The following is a 9626-nucleotide window of genomic DNA, read 5'->3' as shown; positions in this document are numbered from 1 at the left end:
AACATTCACTCACTTTTTGTGTTCAGCCTGAGTTCTTTCTGCAAAATCACTGTTGAAGGGTCACTGTTGTTTGACATTTTAAGTATATTTGTTGCAAATAATCTATCTTCACAGCTTCCTTGTGTTACTGGTTTTTCTAGATGGCACAAAGGTTATAACTTATTTTGTTCTTCTTAAAATTGTATTTATTCAGTGTCCTCCTCTGCAAGCTGTGTTCTCTTTTCTGGCATTTCATTTCTCTTTACTGCATAGATACTGAGTAGAAGAGGGCATTTACATTTCTCACTTTATCTTATTGTCTTGTTAACTCCTGCTTTGCACAGGTTCTGTAATAAGCTCAGGAGCTATTTCCTTGTTGATCCTCACATCACTTAAGTATTTTGAGATCCTTTATTGTTTTACTTTGCAGTGTTCTCACTTTGTCAATTCTGGCAGCCTTACATAGTGCTGTTGTTGGGTTTGGGTTTTTTTTGCATCCTTTCAGTTCCAGTTCATAATTCTCTTAATCCTCTTCGGATTTCATGTTCTTATATGTGTCATATACCCTCTATTTTTCCTCAAGAATTCTTTTGACATTCTTAGTCATCCACATCAGTCTCATCCTTCTTTTATGCTTAGAATAGCTGATCTTTCTCATGCCCTTGCAATCCCTTGCCCTCCCTTCCTTGCCCCAACTCCTGGTTTGTCCATTATTTAGGACTGGGTATGGCTGGATTGAAAGAAATACCAGATCTCATGTAAGTCAATGATATTGAGTGTCTGCCTATTTCGGGGAAGCATTGATGTTTGGCTTCAGTGGTTCTGAGTCAGCCTTTGCCCCCAGGCCACTGCTGCATTGCTGGCTCATTTGCACAGCAGAGAAGGTGGTGCTTGGTGATGCAACAGGCACAGAGTGAAAAGATACAGATTCTGCTTGCCAAAAGGTACATCTGTATGTAAGTAGGATGCTTAGGCAGAGGTAAAAATAAACTGCTGCGCTTTTCACATTATATGCTGTATTTCTAGGAAGCCAAACCCTGTTCTTCTGCAGAGTGTGTCAGCTAATGCACTATGAAATGTGGCATCTGGTTTTATAGTGGGCACCTTTCCATCAGAGGCAAGATCAAATCCATTTTCTGTGCACACACTCCAACCCCAAATATTCATATTTGAATGTAATTTAATTAGTATTTCTGATTAAATTATAACATTGTAATGTTTTATCTGAAAACAAAAGATTTGAAGGATGGAGTAAAAGAATGTTTTACATGTGTTTACAGGGTAAACTTTTGACAAAAATTCAACCTAATGAAAAAGAAGCTTTCCTGTCTGTTTTTGTATAGCTTTGTTCCTCTATGTTTTCTATATAGCTATGTTACATAGCTATAAGCTATATAACAGCTTATTATTCTAAAAAATATGTTCACAACCACCCTATTTGGAAGTCCCTATTCCATTTGCTCTCTCAGAGTTCTGAAGCTCTCTCCCTTCCAGGCATCACAGCACCATGCCTCAGTGTAGCAAATAAGGAACAGTTTAATGCCTCATTTTAATCAGCTACAGCTTAACTGGAGTGAGTGCCCATGAGTGGGTGGATTCGAGCTGGGTGCTCCTCAGTCCCTCCTGCAGAATGTTCCCAGGTGAAATCCACAGTTCAGGAGTATGGGCAGGGGGGAGAGGCAGCATTGTCCACCTTTTCTTGTGCCAGGTACTGAAAGCAGTGTAAGATCTGCAGTACTCGCTTTTTTTTTTTTTTTTTTTTTTTTTAAAGTCTTGTCAAAACTGCCTGAAATATTTTTGAGCTCTTTTTTCTGCTTTCCACTCTGAAAGAAAACTTTCAACTACAATTTGTTCTTCAATTAGAGCTGCTCCGTGGAGACATGGCACAGATGGAAAGAGGTACTTTGTGGATGTCTTCACATTCTGGCAGTCCAGGACTACATCTACGGGTTGGTCTAATATCTGACATGCTTTAATTTACCTTGGAGTGTATACCTGACTGCAAGAGGCTAAGAAACTGTATTGTTAGCCAGGGATCTCCTTGGCAAAGGTCACAATCATTTGAATTTCCATTGAGAACACAGTGTACTTACTGAGGGCTAAGGCAGTTCTGAGGTTCCTCTGAGATAGAAAACTTTCAAAAATAGTGGTGCTTGAGATAGTCTTTCCTAGAATTTTTAAAAGAAATGTGTTTTTCTCTTTCACCTTTGTTTATACTTTGAATTCTTAAATGTATTTTTGCTGGAATTTATGAAAGGCTGTGTAAGGTACAAAGTACAGCTGCAACCTGCCCACATTGTGTGACTCTAGAATGGGATTTTGTATGCGTAGGGCACACACGTGGTTTATATTGCTAAGTAATATATTAGCTATATTAGCTCTCAGGAGGCTAAAAATGCTAAAAATTATTTCACTGTCATCAAGTGTTATTTAACCCACTATATTGTACACAAAGTAGGTCAAAATGTGCTGCAGCTTTGCAGAGCTCTTAAACCTAAATCAACTTATCTAAATTGAACCTTAAAGGGAAATTCACCATTTGGTTTGTTTACAATTTTCTAAATTCAGTATAAGGTAAGAGGAAGCAGTCTGTCTCTTTAAAGAATTAAAATATGCCCATAAATAAGCTCAATCACTTGCCTTTGTGGAGAACAAAACTAAACCCCCTCATCTACTAAATCAGCTAGAAGCTGAAAATAAATTTGGAAATTTTTCTCTATGATGGTTATTTTTTTTTTAACTCTGTATTTATATGGAACAGCAAACACAGATTACGCCTTAGTAATTTTTATGGCTTTGGCATCTGTCCCTTTGCTTTTATTCACATATTTTCATAGCCATAATCTCTAGTTTCTTATTTGATGATGCAAACCTTTCAGATGCAGAAATGGATAAAAATCTTACTGAATCTAGTGAGAGTCATTTTCAGGAATAATCCCTTTATTAGACAGGAAATAAAGACCTCAGGGCAAAAAGGGAAAAAAAAAAAAAGCACAACATGCATATTAAATGACTGAAGATATTAGTGTCCAATGTTTGTCCAACTAGGTTCCTGCGCAGAGAAATGCTTGGAGAATTCTCTACAATAACAAACTGGAAAAGCCCCAGACATAATCCACCTGATCCTATGTTTTATTTTGCATGCATAAGAGAGCTCTGTTGTGTTTGAAATTGCAGTGTGTTGACAGGTGTTTCAGCTGTCTCAAGCCAATATCCAAGGTGGGATACACCCCGTTCCCTGGGAAATGGTACCCCACTTTGATACACCAGTTCCACAGTCATTGAAAGGAGCATTACACAGAAGTTCAAAGCTGTAAGTGAACTGCATCAACAAGCCAACTGTGTGAGGCAGGTGATTATAAAATATTGAGATTTGGCTGCACTTGCTGATTTTCAATTAGCTTCAAGGGCATGCAGAAGAAAGCAAAAGTGTGACAGAATTTGTTAGTTGTTTTAGAAATATTAATACGATGCAAGCCTGGAATATTTCCATGGAATTAAACACATCACAGCACATCCTCATTTAATGTACTTGGGCAGTGATGTCTCTGATGACAGAAAAATCCCCAAATCCTCCAATTGACAAAGTATCTCATAAGCCCCTTTTGGTAATTGCACCTGCTAACTGAAACACATAAAGAGAGAGTCCATAGTGTGCTGAAGGAATTTTGTTATTTCCATCTCCTCTTTTACTGATTGAAAGCTTCTCTGTTGCCTTGTCTACTACTAACGTGATCCCTCAGTGCTTTTCTATAGGGATTTGTTTCCCCAGTCTATTAAGCTGCTCTTTGTGTTGTTAAGAGCTACACAGTAAAGTCTTATGATATGAAAGGATATTTACTTTGCTTCTTTATTTATGCTTTTTTCCTTTCAAACTCTTTGAACTCCAGTGAAAGCACCGTTGTCAGAGGTTTGACCTAACATGGTCCTGTGTTTTGTTGAATGTCACCATAAAGCCAGGAAGAAAATTTCTTGGTAGGGCAGAAATCTGGACATCCTACAGCATTTGAAGAGACAGGGAAACGAATTTTTGAATAATATAATATCTCATACTTGTGTTTAGATACTCATAAAAACAAAGATTGATCATTTATTCAAGGTGCTAATGTTAAAGCCAGAGAGGGGACCTTTACATGACAATTTCTGTTCTACCTGGTGAGACACTTGAAAAATTATTATCGAATCATTTAGTATTGAGATTATATCACACTTCCTAAATTATTTAGCTGCAATCTCTTACTCCTGTGAGTAATACAGCTCATTGGATCTATTGGCAAGACTGACAGATTTTAAAGAAAAATTACTTTAAATGCTTGCTCTAGATTTGAAATCTAGACTAGTGTTCCTCTTCAGTAGCTTTGTATATTTGCTTCCCCCATTCTCTAATGCAGTTACTGTGTCTGTCCCCTTGTTCTATGGGCCTGTGATCTTCTCATTATCTGAGGTTCCTGTTTCAGTGTGGGGTGCCAATACAAAAAAAAAAAGATTGAGTTTTCCCCAGTAGGTAACCAGTTAGCACAGAGAGAAAGCTTTCCTCTTACTGTTGCTGTTAATTCCTACTTTAAAACCAGTTTGTGCCTATTTCTTGACCTACTCATTGTGAAACACATATAGGCAAATCCTGTGTGCTTTTGCTGCAGTAGAAAAGTGCCTTCCAACAAAACAAGTTTGAAATATGTTTTGTGTTGTATCCATTGCTGAATACATAAATTAATTAATGGTTTGAAAAGATAAATATGGATATTTACCTTTCATTTCTGGCTGTAAGTGCTGGCTGTCTCGCACACGGTGTGGTGCATATTCCCGCAAAAGGCAGAATGGATCATGTGAAACTGTCATGACACAGCCCCAGAGTGAAGTAGGACATTTCTTGACCTTGGTGTACTCAACCGTGCAGCTGTAGTCTTCTTATGACAAGGAATGTCTCTCAAACTAATGTTTAAAATCTGTTTGGGAAGGGTTCTACAGAGAAATTTCCTAAATCCAGGTTTCCTCTATCTGCCAAGAGAGAATAATTTTTTGAAGCCCAGGTAATGTGTGATGTTTAGTAACTGAAGAATTTGGTTAGTAACCTGAGAATTTGATTTCACTCTATGTTCTGATGAATGTTAAAACACGTGAATTTTTGCATATTCCCTAACACCTGTGTCAAGTCCTTTACCAGAACAAGTAAAATAAATTTTACTTGTTCTGTCAAAAAGACTTCCAGATAGCACAGCAGATAGAGTTGGTTTAAAAGTGCAAAGCAAGTTTACATCTGAAAGGCTTCATTTGGGCTTTGCAGGAGAAATCAAAGGGCTTCTGTAGGAAGTGGAGGGACTCTGCTCTGAAGCGTGCGCTCCTTTGGGCTGGGCTCCGCTCGGCAGCAGCGCTCGGACAGCGCCTGGGGCAGCGCCCACCGGGAGCGGTAGGAGAAGCTCCGGGGCTGGAATTCCCACTGGAGACGGTGGGAGCGGCCCCCGCTGCCGGAGCCTCCCCCGGCCCCGCCGAGGGCTGCAGCTGCCTGGCTGTTGTCTCCTGCAGGCGCCGGGGGAGAGCCCCCACACGAATGTGTTTGCTTGTCTAAAGTCTATGCAGTTTTTAGTAGTCTTCCAGCCTCCAGTGCGGGGTTTTGAAACTCCATCACAAGCCACCAGCAGAACATTCTGAAAAAACCTGGAGTGTGGCTTGTATTTATAAAAGTTATTTGTTTGCATGAGGCACATGTGCTGATACTGTGAGTCATCCATCCATTTTGCTGTGACATTTTCAAGCACAATTATGTGTAGTGGAATTTTTTTGGTAGCTGGCTATGTTGCCCATCTGTGAAATCATCATTCTACCGAGTACTAAAAATAGAGATGAAACTCTTGAGAGAAAATTTTGAATCTACTTAAATGACAGTTTGAAATGTGTTCCTGCAGTCAACAGTCTAAATATTTTCTATCCTAAATATGGATACTCTAAATTTAAGGTGATGTAGTCCTGCTGTCACCACTTAAATTCACCTTGCTAGCACAGTAATAGAACTGGAAATAATTTCTGGCTGGAAACCTGGTCTGGTGCCCACCAAAGCCGAATCACTTGGGCCCCAAAGGAGCAGGACTGGCATAGACATATGAGAGCTCTGGAAGGTGGATAACGCATGGAGTGGAAAGTATTTATTAATAGCAGGGGATCCCTGGAGAAAAAGATGAAGACAATCCATAATCCATGATTGTAGATCAGTGGGGAAGAAACAGAAGATGATTTCTGGATTTTTGTCTACTAGGAAATGAAGCTTTGAGATAAAGAACAACAGGATATCCAACAACTTTTAATTAGCTGTATTTTCAGTTGAAGCAAGCTAATGAAAAAATATTCTAAACTGAAAATAGTGGAGAACTGCAGGTAGAAGAGGGAACTGCTGGAAGAATATAAACTGTGTTGCTGAGTAATAGCATCCTAATTGAAGCCACACAAAGCCAAAGAATCTAATTAGTCAGGAAAACACATTTCATTAAATTCTTAGTAATTTGTTTTGAAAAAGTCCAACTGGATTTTAAATTTGACAGATTTTCATTGTGTTCAGAACAGATTACACTGTTTATACTTGCATATAGAGATAATGAAAGATATAGTTGCAGACATAAAAAAGAAATAATTTATTTCAAAATCATGTTTGCAGCTATCTGGCTACCATTCTATAAAGTTCTGCAGAGAACTTTTGTTGAGTTGGTAAGCAATACTGGAGAGCATCACTCATTTTTTTAATCCACAGCAATCTGAGACACACTTGAGGCTTCAGCCCAGCCAAACAAATGAAAAGAGCATTGTCCACACATCCTGCTGCCTTCTCTCCTTTCCCTTCTTCTCCCTCACTCCCTCTCACTCTCCCCGACTTTGTACAAGATTTCACAATGAGCTAAATCTCCAGCTAGACGGAAGTAGTGTTACTCACCTCATTTATATTAAGCTTTCAAAATTTAGTATTTTTAGGGAGTTTATATGCAAATGATTACATGGCAAGACCTCAGTGTGGTAGGTTTTTTGTTTCTGAAATTTTTTTTCAAGTGCAAAATAGGAGAGAAGAAAATCAAAATTGTGCTTGGTATCAGGATACGTTGCTCATGCAAATTAGTACAAAAAATCAATGATGCAAAAACATAAAAGACTATTCTTGCAGAGGACATATAAAAATTCAGTGTTATATCCTCTTGAAAGTTCTTTTACCTGTTAAATCTCAAGTGTGCATAAGGTCAATAACATGGACAATTAAGCTTCCCTCTCATAATTTTTATCCTATAGTGGATTAATGTATTTTAAAATCCATTTATGTACATTTTTATCTTTTGAGATCCAAGTTAATGGGTTTTCAGAAGTCTGTACTTTTTGTATTTGTCTATATAAAATACATCCACAATAACAATGTGCTATTTTAAGTTCTTTAAAGAGTCACCCTTACTCATAGTGACATCAGAAAGGTGATATTCACTGTTCTGACATAACAAATATATGGACATATTTAAATTTCATCATGGTCTTTTTTAGATAAAAATTCAAACTAGATCTTCAAATTCAAACTGTAGATACATCATACTTTAGATGAGAAGAATGAAAATACAAGTCTTTAGACAAGAAGTGAGCATGCACCTGAAAATATATACAAAATTAAAAGGAAATGCATAACATGGACAAGAATTAATCCTTCAAATCCTTGTTTGCAACATAGCCATGTTGCCTTAAGATATTCCTTCCATGAATAAAGATAGTAATAGTTTAGTATACATTAGCATAGTAATAACTTCAGTTGGACTATTAGAATTAATAATGGATTAACCCACATGAGTGAGAATCCCTCCCTTGTTAAGGATGAGGCTACTTCTGTAGCTTCCCATTTTTTATAAAATTACGTATTTGTTACGTAAGTTCCTCCCACATACATTGCAACTAGATTTGTTTTTGCTTCCTGCAGTGATCTGCTGCACAGTATTGCTATGCTCCACTCCATGAGTTCATAGGGGCTGAAGTTTTGGTTAAGCAGGTTTATCCTTCTGCACAACACCCCGAAATTCTTAATGGGCTCTGCTCCTATGATGTCCCTAAGAGGCAATTTCTTCATCCACCTCTTTCCTTTACACAGAATAAATCCCTGAGAAGCAGTAAATGTTATCAAGAGGGGAATGGTGGTATTTTAGTTGGAAATCTGCAATAATTGTATTATAATATTGAATGTATCTACTCCCTGCACTCCCAATCTATAACATATAAATGAAGTACACTGAGTATGGTGTGGCACAGATGTATGACAGATAGGAACATCCATATTTCTTTCTTCTCTGGGCAATGGTTATTTCCATTCAAAATGTAATCATTTGCTATAGTAGCTAGGACATATTCTAAAACATCCACAGAATGCTGGCCATTTCATTCAGGAATGAATAACCAATATCAAAGTGACAGAAAAGTGATGCAATCTTAGGGAAACAACTGGACACTTTTCTAGAAGAAGAGAAAACAGTTGTTCAGAGAAAAATTGATGGCTTCAGTAATTAGCACTTTTGTAACTAAAGACTAACAGTGTTTCTTAATACTTCCTCAAAAGATTCTAAACAGACTTGCATTTCCTTTTTAGCTCTAATTTTGATTTGAAAATATGGTAGGTAATTTGATCTAGCAATAAAGGGACAGTTAGCTTTTGAAATATGCACAATTAAATGCTTACAAGTTTGGACCAACTATGATTTTTTTTTCTCTCTGTTTTATGGTTTTCTTGGCTTTGAGGAGTATTTGGTAGCTTCCAGTACATATTGCTGTAGTCATTATAAGGACTGGGGTTTAGAAAATAGACATCGGTGAGGCCAAAATCAGGAAATTTACGAAAATATTTGCAAGAGAAGCAGCCGTTTTTTGGGGGATGTTTTTGTTTGTGTTAGATCCAGGCCTTATCAGATGTGAATTTCTCAGTAGTGCCTCAGTACTTAAATTAATAAGCCTAATAAAAAAAATTATTTGGATGCTAGAGTCCAGCTTTGCCAAGACACTTCTTAGGTACTTGGGTTAGGCACTAACTCCTGCTAAGCGCATTAGGTGCCTTCTTCAGTGCTTGCAGTGGTTGTTATGCAACTAAATGTTGATTTAGATACTTTTGAAAATGTACCAAGCATTTTTGACACCTAAATATCCAACTGTTGAGAGTAGAAGTCTTAGTTAATTTCTGGACATGTAAGGCAAGTACCTAAATATATTAAGCCTGTTTAAAGTGGAAACACCTGCACTGTAATGACACCTGTGAGGAGGGTGTGGTGCCTTCCCAAATCAACCAAACCTGCAACAGCTGAGCCAGTCAGGTCAGAAAATTAGAAAAGAGGAAGCTCTGAACCGAAGGTCAAGAAGCATCTGTGGAAGGCTGCTCTCTAAATCAGCCTTGCCTTTTTTTTTTTTTTTTTTTTATTTTTTTTTTTAAGTGCTTTAATTAACAAAGGTAAAGCCCAAAAGGATAGGCTCTACCTACGGAGAGCTCCTTATTAAGCTGCTGGCTGGGCATTCTTCACTGGATCCCTGGAGAATATCAACAGTATTAAGGTTTTATTGCTTTTCTTCTAATTACTGTCTCTAGATGTTATTTATTATTAATTAGATGGAGATAGTTGTGGATGAAGAATGGATGAAAGAGCAGGTAGGCACAT

The sequence above is a fragment of the Zosterops lateralis genome, assembly GCF_965231275.1.
Source record: "Zosterops lateralis genome assembly, chromosome: 11".
NCBI classification, from domain to species: domain Eukaryota; kingdom Metazoa; phylum Chordata; class Aves; order Passeriformes; family Zosteropidae; genus Zosterops; species Zosterops lateralis.
This window is presented reverse-complemented; position numbering follows the sequence as displayed.